Source organism: Salmo salar, chromosome ssa05, assembly GCF_905237065.1.
Source record: "Salmo salar chromosome ssa05, Ssal_v3.1, whole genome shotgun sequence".
NCBI lineage: Eukaryota > Metazoa > Chordata > Actinopteri > Salmoniformes > Salmonidae > Salmo > Salmo salar.
The window spans coordinates 44,563,927-44,577,664 of record NC_059446.1 but is presented as its reverse complement, the minus strand read 5'-3'; the positions used below and the strand labels follow the sequence as shown (position 1 = coordinate 44,577,664).

Below are 13,738 nucleotides of genomic sequence, written 5' to 3'. Positions count from 1 at the left end.
CTCCTTGCTTGGAAAATGGCTGTGTGGCTTTTATTTTTTAGGCGCTGTCCTAACATAATCTAATGTTTTGCTTTCACCGTAAAGCCTTTTTGAAATCGGACGACGTGATTGGATTCAGGAGAAGTGTATCTTTAAAATGGTGTAAAATAGTTGTATGTTTGAGAAATTTGAATTATGAGATTTTTGCTGTTTTGAATTTTCCGCCCTGCTATTTCACTGGCTGTTGGAAGTGTGTCCCGCAGGTGCGACGCTAGCGTCCCACATAGCCCATACTAGATAACCAATAGAATTGCAAAGTCTTACCAGACTTGATACATATCAATCAAACAGGTTTTATAAAAAAAAAAACACTGACAAATAAAAGAACATGTTTCAGTTTTCAAATTGTCTTTTCTATTCGAAACTTTGGAAGCTTTCAACTTTCCAGCTGAATTAATACATTTTATAAAAGTATTGTATAAATGTCCTAAAGCAAAAATATACACAAATAATACATTATCTAATGCAATTGCTTTAGAAAGGAGCACAAGATGGGGATGTCCTCTCTCCCCCCTCCTGTTTGCACTGGCAATTGAACTACTTGCAGAAAGAATTAGACCCAAACGTAACAGGTACCTGACCAATATGAAAGCTCAATGCAACCTTTGCTAAAAATATTTTCAGAATACTCAAAAATCTCAGGTTAGAAAAACAACACGGAAAACCCCCAAATAATTGCAATAGGAAAAATAAAAACTCATGATCTACAGAAATCCTTCAAGTGGACCACAACAAAATATGAAATACTTAGGATGCTAAATAATTCACAACAAACAAGAAAATGTATTCCATTAATCAACAATATGAAAGCAGATCTAATTAAATGGAATAATCTTCCCATAAATATTACAGGTATAATAAACCTGTTTAGAATAGCATGGCTGCCAAAGTTTCTGTATTTATTTTATGTAATGCCAATTACCCCACCGAAGACATTCTTTAAAAAGGTATACTTGGTCATAACAGACTTTATATGGGCAAATCAAATTCATAGAATAAAATGAACGTTTTACATCTTCCTAAGTCTGAGGGTGGTTTCAACCTTCCAGACTTGGATTTGTATCAACTCGCTACCCAAGGATTTTACTTGCGACTTATAGTTAGTTATATGCACTAAAGAGGAACAATGAGTACATATTGAAGATGCACATCTCCAGAATTGTTTTACTTGTCAATTTTCAAAGGATTAAACTATTAACAACTTCATAGTTAAGAACACTATAACAATATGGAAGAAAATATAACGTATTCTACAAGAAGCAATATCACAAACTTATGAAACAATCCTTGGATAGCTTTTCAGAATTCACAGATAAATTGCTCCACATGGAAAACTTACTTTCAAATATATGTAACTTAAAAGTTACATATCACAAAATGTTGATTTGAAATCTTTTGGACATCAGAGCAACCTTGAGGGAATCTTATTTGAGTCAGAATAGTATGTCTATATGATAGGGAAGATATACAAAACCTTGGAGAGAGAGCATATCTAACTGACAGTCTTAGCAAAAAATATAAGCTATTGGAAGCAAGACTTAAAAAGAACAGATGTTGGCACAAGATGGAGGAAAGTTGGAGCATAACTAGCAAAATTACATTTAACGGAAGTAATTCACAAATTCTACAGCACAACAGCAGAGTCATGTCTTAAGTGTAAAACTAATAATGACTCAATAATCCATGCTTTCTGGGAATGCTATACAGTCCAGAAGTTATGGGCGGAGCTAGAAAGTTGGCTGTCAGAAGTACTACAAGGTAAACTTACTTTTAATCCATCTGTCTGCAAATTTTAAGACATGTCATATGGAGGTGGAGTGAAATACCCAATGGTTTGGACGATTCTCTTCTCATCACTCATCTTGAAAAAATGCATACCAAAGACATTCAAGGCAATCAATCCGCCATCATTGACACAATGGAAAAATCTAATGATATATTATTTAAATATTAAGAAAATATCTACATGTGCATTAGAGGTCTTAGAGGTGTACCCAAATACCCGAGACCCGATCCAGGACCCGAGCGTGTCCGGATCCAGAATTCTAAATAATGTCACGAGTCTGGGTTAGATTTGATATTGTCAAATCAAACTTTATTGGTCACATACACATATTTAACAGATGTTAATGTGGGTGTTTCAAAATGTCACGGTCTCAGGTATGTTTAACTTTAACTGACTTGTGCGAGAGCACCCAAATAGATCCGAACGCGACTGCAGCAGTGGAGAGAGAGGGATAGAGAGAAATCGTATCATTTATGCTGCTGGTCTTTGCTTTTCACGAGAGTGGCGCATGTAGCTTGTTGTTGTTGTTGATGTTGACCAATCATAAGTCATCAAAGCGGTAATAGGCTACAGTCATAGAGCTTCCGATTGGGGCAAAAGTTAGGAAATATCTAATCAATGGAAGATATGATGGAATTAAAAGTTAAAGGAGAAGGATAAACTACAACGACAGAGCCAACACGTAGGCTGCTACTTTATATTCTGAATGGAGTTGTTCCAATCAAATCAAAGTTTACTTGTCACTTGCGCCGAATAAAACAGGTGTAGACCTTACAGTGAAATGCTTACTTACAGGCCCTAACCAACAGTGCAATTTTTAAGTAAAAAATTGGTATTAGGTGAACAATAGATAAGTAAGGAAATAAAAAAACAACAGTAAAAAGACAGTGAATAATAACAGTAAAGAGGATATATACAGTAGCGAGGCTATAACAGTAGCGAGGCTATATACAGGCACCGGTTAGTCGGGCTAATTGAGGTAGTAGGTACATGTAGATATGGTTAAAGTGACTATGCATATATGATAAACAGAGAGTAGCAGTAGCGTAAAAGTGGGGTTGGCGGGTAGTGGGTGGCGAGACACAATGCAGATAGTCCGGGTAGCCAATGTGCGGGGACACCGGTTAGTCGGGCTAATTGAGGTAGTATGTACATGAATGCATAGTTAAAGTGACTATGCATATATGGTAAACAGATTAGCAGCAGTGTAAGAGGGGTTGGGGAGGGGGGACAATGCAAATAGTCCGGGTAGCCATTTGATTACCTGTTCAGGAGTCTTATGGCTTGGTAGTAAAAGCTGTTGAGAAGCCTTTTGGTCTTAGACATGGCACTCCGGTACCGTTGCCATGCGGTAGCAGAGAGAACAGTCTTTGACTGGGGTGGGTGGGTTCTTTGACAATTTTTAGGGCCTTCCTCTGACAACACCTGGTGTAGAGGTCCTGGATAGCAGGCAGTTTAGCCCCAGTGATGTACTGGGCCGTACGCACTACCCTCTGTAGTGCCTTGCGGTCGGAGACCAGGCATTGATGCAACCAGTCAGGATGCTCTTGATGTTGCAGCTGTAGAACTTTTTGAGGATCTGAGGACCCATGCCAAATCTTTTTAGTTTCCTGAGGGGTAATAGGCTTTGTCATGCCTTCTTTTGAAGCTCTCAACCTGCTCCATTACAGATTCGTTGATGAGAATGAGGGCGTGCTTGGTCCTCCTTTTCCTGTAGTCCACAATCATCTCCTTATTCTTGGTTAGGTTGAGGGATAGGTTGTTATTCTGGCACCATCCGGCCAGGTCTTTGACCTCCTCCCTATAGGCTGTCTCGTCATTGTCAGTGATCAGGTCTACCACTGTACCTGGCCACGCAGTCGTGGGTGAACAGGGAGTACAGGAGGGGACTGACCACGCACCCCTGAGGGGCTCCAGTGTTGGGGATCAGCGTGCCAGATGTGTTGCTACCTACCCTCACCATCTGGGGGCGGCCCGTCAGGAAGTTCAGGATCCAGTTGCAGGGGGAGGTGTTTAGTCCCAGGATCCTTAGATTAGTGATGAGCTTTGAGGGTACTACAGGTATGGTGTTGAACGCTGAGCTGTAGTCAATGAATAGCATTCTCATTTAGGTGTTCCTTTTGTCCAGGTGGGAAAGGGCAGTGTGGCGTGCAATAGAGATTGCATCGTCTGTGGATCTGTTTGGGCGGTATGCAAATTGGAGTGGGTCTAGGGTTTCTGGGATAATGGTGTTGACGTGAGCCATTACCAGCCTTTCAAAGCACTTCATGGCTACAGACATGAGTGCTACGGGTCTGTAGTCATTTAGGCAGCTTGCCTTAGTGTTCTTGGGCACAGGGACAATGGTGGTCTGTTTGAAACATGTTGGTTTTACAGACTCAATCAGGGACATGTTGAAAATGTCAGTGAAGACACCTGCCAGTTGGTCAGCACATGCCCGGAGCACACATCCTGGTATTCCGTCTGGCCCCGCGGCCTTGAGAATGTTGACCTGTTTAAAAGTTGTACGTCGGCTACAGAGAACATGATCACACAGTCGTCTAGAACAGCTGATGCTCTTATGTATGCCTCAGTTTTGCTTGCCTCAAAGCAAGCATAGGAGTGATTTAGCTCGTCTGGTAGGCTCATGTCACTGGGCAGCTCGCGGCTGTGCTTCCCTTTGTAGTCTGCAATAGTTTGCAAGCCCTGCCACATAAGACGAGCGTCAGAGCCGGTGTAGTATGACTCAATCTTAGCACTATATTGGTGCTTTGCCTGTTTTATGGTTCGTCATAGGGCATTGTTTGCGTCTCTGTGTGTGGAGTACAGGTGATATATAATTTTTTCCCCGCTGGTTGCGCATTTATCATATTGATAGAAATTAGGTAAAACTGATTTAAGTTTCCCTGCATTAAAGTCGCTGGCCACTAGGAGTGCCGCCTTTGGGTGAGCGGTTTCCTGTTTTCTTATTTCCTTATACAGCTGACTGAGTGCGTTCTTAGTTCCAGCGTCCATCTGTGGTGGTAAATAAACAGCCACGAAAAGTATAGATGAAAACTTTCTTGGCAAATAGTGTGGTCTACAGTTTATCATAAGATACTCTACTTCAGGCGAGGAAAATCTAGAGACTTCCTTAGATTTCGTGCACCAGCTGTTGTTTACAAATATGCACAGACCCATTGACCCCCGTAAAACTGCTGTCATTTCTTCCGGCGCTGTCACGTCCTGACCATAGAAAGATGTTACTTTCTATGGTAGAGTAGGTCAGGGCGTGACAGTTTTTTCTCTCTCTATGTTTTCTATTTCTATGTTGTCAGGGTCTAGTTTTGTATTTCTATGTTGGGGTTTTGTTTGGGATGATCTCCAATTAGAGGCAGCTGGTCCTCGTTGTCTCTAATTGGAGATCATACTTAAGTAGGGTTTTTTTCCACCTGGGTTTGTGGGAGATTGTTTTTTGAGTAGTGTATGTTTCAACTCTGCGTCACGGTTTGTTGTTTTGTTCTTTAGTTTATGTTTATGTATCTCATAGTTTCACAGTGTAAATAAAATGTGGAACGACAAACACGCTGCACTTTAGTCCGCTTCTCCTTACAACAACCGTGACAGGTGCCAGAGGAGGGATAGTTTGTGACTGTGAAGGACGAGAAAATGCATGCTGCCTCAATTAGCTTAGCTAGCTAGCTAATGGCAAAAATGTAGATTTCCGCCTAAATAGACATAGCCAAAAGTAACTGCTTTTAATAAGCAGTTATATGATAAGGACATGCATAAACTTGGTATCATTGGAAATACATCACCTAGCAGATTATAAGGAAATGGTACGAACATAGATAGGAAAGGCACAGTTCAGAACAGCTTGAGCTTCAGGTGTAGTCAAGGGACATCTCCAAGTGTTTCCTCAACCTCTCCAAAGTCACCTAAGTATGTAAATGAGGTAATTAACCTCCCTGGGCAAGGTGGGACGCTTGCATCCCACCCTAGTCAACAGCCAGTGGAATCGCGTGGCGCAAAATACAAATACCTCATAAATGCTATAACTTCAATTTCTCAAACATATGACTATTTTACACCATTTTAAAGACAAGACTCTCGTTAACCTGTTTGGGATAGGGGGCAGTATTTTCATGGCCGGATAAAAAACATACCCGATTTAATCTGGTTATTACTCCTGCCCTGAAACTAGAATATGCATATAATTAGTAGATTTGGATAGAAAACACCCTGAAGTTTCTAAAACTGTTTGAATGGTGTCTGTGAGTATAACAGAACTCATATTACCTCTGCTGCAGAGGATAATTCATCAGAGTTGCCAGCCTCAGAAATTGCAGCCCAAATAAATGCTTCACAGAGTTCAAGTAACAGACACATCTAAACATCAACTGTTCAGAGGAGACTGTGTGAATCAGGCCTTCATGGCTGAATTTCTGCAAAGAAACCACTGTTAAAGTACACCAATTAGAGGAAGAGACTTGCTTAGCTCAAGAAACATAAGAAATGGACATTAGACCGGTGGAAATGTATTCTTTGGTCTGGAGTCCACATTGGACATTTTTGGTTCCAACTGTCATGTCTTTGTGAGACGCGGTGTGGGTGAACGGATGATCTCCGCATGTGTATTTCCCACCGTAAAGCATGGAGGAGGAGGTGTTATGGTGTTGGGGTTCTTTGCTGGTGACACTGTCCGTGGTTTATTTACAATTCAAGGCACACTTAACCACCATGGCTACCACAGCATTCTGCAGCACCTCCAGGCAGTGTAAGGGGTATTTTACCATGAAGGAGAGTGATGGAGTGCTGCATCAGATGACCTGGCCTCCACAATCCCCTGACCTCAACCAAATTGAGATGGTTTGGAATGAGTCGGGATGCAGAGTGAAGGAAAAGCAGCCAACAAGTGCTCAGCATATGTGGGAACTCCTTCAAGACTGTTGGAAGCTGTTGGAAGCTGGTTGAGGGAATGCCAAGAGTGTGCAAAGCTGTGATCAATGTAAATTAAGGGTGGCTATTTGAAGAATCTCAAATATAAAATACTTTTTTGGTTACTACAGTGGTTCCTCCTTTAAAAGTTGTGAGCTTACGCCGTGGGAATTAGAAGTCATTTGTGGTTTAGCATGGTACCCTACGTCACCACTTCATTGCTCCAGACCAGCACAAGGGGGAGGTAGAGCAGTGATTATGCTTTTGGGTCCTACTGTGTCTCTAACTGACAATGAATGGGCAACATAAACCGAAATAGAAACTGATCATTGTGCACGATTTCAGAATTACTTACTAAAACTGTTTTTTTTTTGTTTTTTTAATTATTATTATTATTTTTTTTTTAATGATTATTTTGCTCTTACTGTAGTATTGTAGGCCACTCCAGACCATTCATGTTGCATAGCGCCTGAGTGGTGCAACGGTCTAAGACACTGCATAGCAGTGCAAGCTGTGTCGCTACAGATGCTGGTTCAATACCTGGGAGGCCCATGAGATAACTGTATGTTTTTGGTTTGTCTACCTCTAAAAAAAGAAATAAATGATTCTAAATTACAAACTGGCTTTATTTACAAATTAGTAACAATGTCTCACCCCATGCTCAAGAATGGCCTTTTTCTCGGTCATTTTACTTATTTGAAAGCGAAATCATCTCCAAAACTTTTAAGGGGCATTGCACTAATAATGGCGCTGACTAGGGACACGTTCCTGCTGTTCTGTTCTTAGTGCCAGTCTGCATGTTCGAACTAAAACAATGTAACTAATAATGGCATCTTCATGCTTTCATTAATAAAATAATAATAAAAATACTCTTTCAAAATGCCAATGTTTATTTACTTATGAATCCATAATGAATTACTATGGGAATAAATATCACTGAACTACAGAAATATCCTCTAATCCTCTATATGTAATTATTGGCGGAGTGTCACGTCATATTTTTCAATATACTGTAATGAAACGGCAGGGAGCAGGTCTCGAACCCTCGACCTTCTAGCTCGAAGTCTAGCGCACTATCGACTGTGCTGCAAAAGCATGCTCGATCAGCAGAGTCGATATCCGCACGGTCATTACAATATTGTAGGCCTACTGTAGGCTACATGAGTCTATTTTAGCCCCGTTTCGCGCAGCTCTGAGACTGGACCCCTCGCGCAGCCGGGGCTTCTTTTGCTAAATGGCTCTAAACAGTTTCCCATGCATTGTCAATGGGGTTTGTAAACCAACCCGGATGTAATATAATTCTGACCACATGTTGACTCAGTGGCGCTTCTCCATGCAGGACGTGGGAGGAACGCACTCCTTAAACAGGAATCGGTGCCTCACCGGTCACTGAGCTGGCAAGCTAAAGTTATCTTGTTAGTCACAGAAATGTACGTTCAGCCTGTTACTTATTTTAGTCCGATTTGAGTTATCAGCATGGCTTAACATAGTTTACTTCGTTTTTGACCTCGACATTGTTGATGGATAGATACTTTCATATGCTAACGGCGCTAGTTAACCTAATATCTGGATGCCTCAATCTAGTTCCGGAGAGAGCAGCATACAAAGTCAACTTTGCTTTCAAACTTTGTAATCATCTGTAAAGTTGTTTTACATGCAATCATACAAGCTAGATAGATATTTTGTTAAAAAGCCTGTTGTCATCCATGTTTTTTTTTGGAGCAAGCTAAGCTATCGCTAGCTAGGTGGATAATAATGTGATGTACAGTAGGCTACAGTAACGTTACAGTATTACTGAATGACAACAATATAGCCTTGTCACTACTAGTTGGCAAGTTGGTTGATATGGGGTGCAGTAGGCTAGCGTCATTATTAATTGAGTCCCTTGACAAAATTATATTATTTTTGACTTGGTAAAATAAGCTAATTGTGTGCACTCTCACTAGATAGAATTGTGTGGTTTGGTGGCAGATTTTCAAAAGGAAATAGACATATACAGTATATCGTCAGCAATTCTCAATCAGATGAGATACAGAGCTAACCCATATTGAATTTCATTCATAAATGTGGACACTAATTATTGTTAATATTCTAATTATCTAGGCCCTCCATTCCCAAACCTGAAGCCCCCTGTCCCGAGCAGGAAAGACCAGGAAAAGTGTTGGTTTAATTAAGGTATTTAGAGTTACTGACATGAATAAAAGCATATACAAGCAATCTATCAAATGTATTTTATAAAGCCCCTTTTACATCAGGAGTTGTCACAACGTGCTTATACAGATATCCAGCCTAAAACCTCAAAGAGCAAGCAATGTAGACGTGGCCAGGAAATACTGAATTATGTTTTCATGTTGTTTTAAAGGAAACTACGATGGTAGTATGAAGGAGATCCATTCTGTTTTTTTACTGTTTATAATAACACAGATGTAACATGACTGTAAGTACTTGAATGGAGAAATGTATCGTGTTAGTCACAGTGCAAGGGTACCATATAAGTGTAGGTGCTTACTGTGCACATATTGATTGATGAAAGGCAGGAACCTAGAGAGGAACCAGGCTCTGAGGGGTGGTCAGTCCTCTTCTGGCTGTGCTGGTGGAGATTATAAAAGAGTACAGCCATTTAGCCAGACTATTCTTCAAGACGTTTAAACGTTCATAGATGACCATCGGTGTCAAATAAAATAGGTTTATAGAGGGTGCAATAGTTCAGCACCTCAGGAGTAAATGCCAGTTGGCTCTTTATAGCTGAGCATTTAGAGGTTGAGACAGTAGGTCCGGTAAAGAGAGACAGGATCAAACAGCAGGTCTGGGACAAGTTAGTACCTCCATTGAGCCTTGAGCAGGTCAGGGTTCCATAGCTGCAGACAGAAACAGCAGAGACTGGATCAGCAGCATGACTAGGTGGACTGGAGACAGGGACAGCCAGGAATCGTCAGGCCAGGTAGTCCTGAGGCATGGTCCTAGAGCTCATGTCCTGCAGCCTTTATTTAACTTGAGTGTAGACTAAGCCCTAGAGGTTTGTAACTTCACATGATTTAGCCTACTTGTCAATCCAGATCTGAATATTTTATATAATTTTTACTGTACACTGTTGATAGTAATTTTTCCCAAGCTAATCACTGAATGGCCTACTACAAGGATGTGGTCATAATAACACAGAACACACACATATCAGATTGCAACGGCAAGTACAATGAGCAGTTATGAAAATGAAGTCTGCTGCGTGGGTTGCCAGATACACACACACACACAAACTTAATTCATTTGTTGTATTGTATTTATTATGGATCCCCATTAGCTGCTGCCAAGACAGCAGTTACTCTTCTTCGGGTCCAGCAAAATTAAGGCAGTTATACAATTTTAAAAACATTACAATACATTTACAACACATTAAGTGTGTTCCCTCAGGCCACTACTCTACTACCACATATCTACAACACAAAATCCTTGTGCACGTGTGTGTACAGTGCGTATGTTATCGTGTGTATGCATGTGTCTCTTCACGGTCCCTGCTGTTCCATAAGGCGTATTTTATCTGTTTTTTAAGATCTAATTTTACTGCTTGCATGAGTTACTTGATGTGGAATAGAGTTCCATGTAGTCATGGCTCTATGTACTACTGTACGCCTCCCATTGTCTGTTCTGTTTAGGTTAGTGTGTAGTCAAGGCTTTGTCATTAAAATTATATTGTGGCCATTTTTCAGAACTGCCAACCTGCTCGGTGGGTGACAGGTAACCAACCGTCTTTCCACCAAGCTGTTCCAGGTCTGAAGTGGCAGGCTGGAACTTCCAGAGGCTTGTAGACCTGAAGCAGTGTGATGATCAAACACACGTATACACACTCAATCAATCACTCTGTTTTGTTGTATAATTATTTTAACGTAAGAAAATTGTTCCTCTCTATTTTAGATCTGACACCCCTATTAGCTCAACCACAGTCTTCACAGCTGCAGTCGTCTGCCCCTGCATCTGCTACACCGGCCACGACAGGTGATACAGGTAATTATCACATGCATGTATACACACATGCACACTCTCCCTTACTTGGGTCTCTATTCAATCACGTCCGCTTTAGCCGACATCCACATAGCGGTTGTTTTGGAGGTGTCTGAGGTGGAACTGTGTTAGAGCTGTCAAATTCACAAGCGGCTCCTGGCATTATACCTAAAGTGGATATTGCCATTGGTTGCACGGAGTCGCATTAACAGAAAACTCATGCAGCCCTATTTACAAGTTAGAACACTGCAAATTGAGATGTAATCTACACCTCGAGTAGGCTGATAGAAATCCACTTTATTTAGTTGAATGATTTTGAATTTGAGCGGCATTATTTCTATATAACCTACACTTTCTCGTTCTAAACTTGTAACGAGAGTAAGACGGGTGTAGTTTTGTGACAATGATCAAGAGCTGCTGCTAACTGGTTTGACAGATCCAACGCAGTTACACCTCAGACACCGCCAAAACATCAGCTATGCAGTTGTCGGCTATCGCTGGTTAATGCTTGATCTGATTGAATCTAGGCCTTACACTCATTCAGTCTATTTAGTTGTATGATTATTGTCAGTTAAGAAAAATATTCCTCTCTATTTTAGGTCTGCCAACCCCCAGCAGTTCAGCTGCTGTCACAGCAGTCCTCTGCTGTAGTATTTAATTTACCGGCTGCACCAGTTCCTACTACACTGGGAGTGAAGGGAGAAACTTTTGAGGATACCCAGATGGATACATGTAATTCAGAATTATATTGCATATGCTCACTCATACCAGCAGATGTACACACAGACATGTTGTTGAGCTGTATACTTACTGTCACTTTGTGCATCTCTCTTTCAGATCTGCCATGCACTTCACCACTGCCTGACAGCCTCACCCAGAAGTGCATACACTGGGCCTATCAAGACTGACAAAGCAGAGATGGGTGGCTGACAAGGAAAAATAAAATAACATGCACTCACACACATTATCCACAAAGTAAATAAGTTGTAATTACTTGTTTATTTAATGTTTGCTCCATTTTATTTTCAGATTGGAGATATCTACTCCTTCATAACCAATATCTACATAATTACTGTAAATATCTATCAAATCAAAGTGTGAATGATAATATTGTAAAAGACTATGGCTTAATGTTTACAGTTTGAGGAAATTCTGTGTGCTTTTTTCAGAGTTGAAAAACATGTCTCCCTCTCACAAACGCACATTAGACCCAATGTAAATAAATTGTAATAAGTTGTTTGTTGTATGTATGCTACATTTTATTTGAGGAAAATATCTGCAATAAAGTACATTCACAGTTAAAGCAATGTCTGGTTTATTGGATATTTCTCTGAATACAATGTATGACCAGAAGGAAGTTGGCAGACCTGCAACCCTTGGACTGTGTAGGTTTTGTCATCTGGAGCTGAAAAATAGAGCGATAGGGAGGGAGGGGAGGAAGAGTTCAGTTTAAAGGTTTATCATTAATAACTGACACAATTCTACAATGAATACATAGAATAATACATAATAGAGTGACCAATAGTTACTGTATTGTGATGGTTTAGTATTTTATTTACTCAGTCAAGTAGTGCCCCAAGGAGGGATCGAACCGTATCTCAAAAGCAGCAGAAAAGGTCAAATAAGGTCACCAAAATTTCCGTTACGGCTATACACGCAGGACATGGGGTTTCTTTAGCTAAATAGCCCAGTACTGTACTGCCGACTGTCACGTTGTACAGCGTCATATTTTCCATACCATCCTAACGGAAACCCAGAGGGTTTTTGGTTTTTCTTGGAATAGAAACACCATCATTTTAATCAAATTAATTAAGCAAGTACCAATCAAAGGTTTGGACACACCTACTCATTGCAGGATTTTTCTTAATTTTTACTATTTTCTCCATTGTAGAATCATAGTGAAGACATCACAACTATGAAATAACACATATGGAATCAGTTAAGAACACATTCTTGTTTACAAGGACAACCTACTCCTTCCTCCCCATCTGGGAATTGAACCCCGGTCTCCCGCGTGCCTGCATTCTCTAGTACAGCCATTATTGAAGGTAACTGAGGTCACTGAGAAAGTCTGGACATGGCCTGCTTCCCTTGTTGTAAGGAATTAGGCACTTCCCCATGTTTACTACAGTATGTATTGTATGCTATGTTTACTTGTCAGACTGCACAGAAGCCTGATAAACAAATGCAGGTGGCTTATATCTTCAAAATGCTTTAAATGCTTTATTATCCAAATGTAAAAGCTTATACTGTACAGTGCTGTATTTTTTTCATCAGCATCTTTATGCTTTCGTAAATAAAATAATGATAAAAATACTCTTTCAAAATGCAGATGTTGATTTAGTTATGGATCCATAAAGAATTACTATGGGAATAAATATCACTGAATTACAGAAATATTGGAACAAAGTTGTCTAATGAAGGAAAACAAATTGTTGCTTACTGGAAAATGCTCTTTCAAACACACATGGTCGTGTTGTCATGAGTCATTATGGCTATTAGCAGGGCTATATTTTGGCCTTTATAAATATTATTTTGACCTTTATTCAGATCACAATCACTCACAGTAATTTTTTTTAAACAAAATAATCTCCAAAATAAAATTATATATAACCTTCCCGCGGTGGATGTCTATTTCAGCACCGTTCCGTGCTGCTCTGAGACAAGCATGGAGAAACGAAAACGTTCAATTATATTCCATTATATTCTTAATTAGGAATAGGGGGCAGTATTTTCACGTTCGGATGAAAAGCGTGCCCAGAGTAAACTGCCTGCTACTCGGGCCCAGAGTCAAATATTGCATTTTATTAGTAGATTTGGATAGAAAACACTCTGAAGTTTCTAAAACTGTTTGAATGATGTCTGTGAGTATAACAGACCTCATATGGCAGGCAAAAACCTGAGAAAAATCCAACCAGGAAGTGGGAAATCTGACGATTGTAGTTTTTCTTTCTAATCCCTATCGAAACTACAGGGTCTGTGGGGTCACATTGCACTTCCTAAGGCTTCCATTGGCTGTCA

General features: G+C 40.3%; 1 long non-coding RNA gene across 1 annotated transcript; it reads left to right on the top strand.

Moving 5' to 3' along the window:
• The first annotated feature begins 8,037 nt into the window (after window positions 1-8,037).
• LOC106604968 (uncharacterized) lies at window positions 8,038-12,020 on the top strand. The gene is made up of 6 exons (XR_001328771.1): window positions 8,038-8,151; window positions 8,825-8,896; window positions 10,426-10,453; window positions 10,631-10,720; window positions 11,317-11,449; window positions 11,555-12,020. It is a non-coding gene; the product is annotated as an uncharacterized lncRNA (long non-coding RNA).
• Window positions 12,021-13,738: the final 1,718 nt, after the last annotated feature.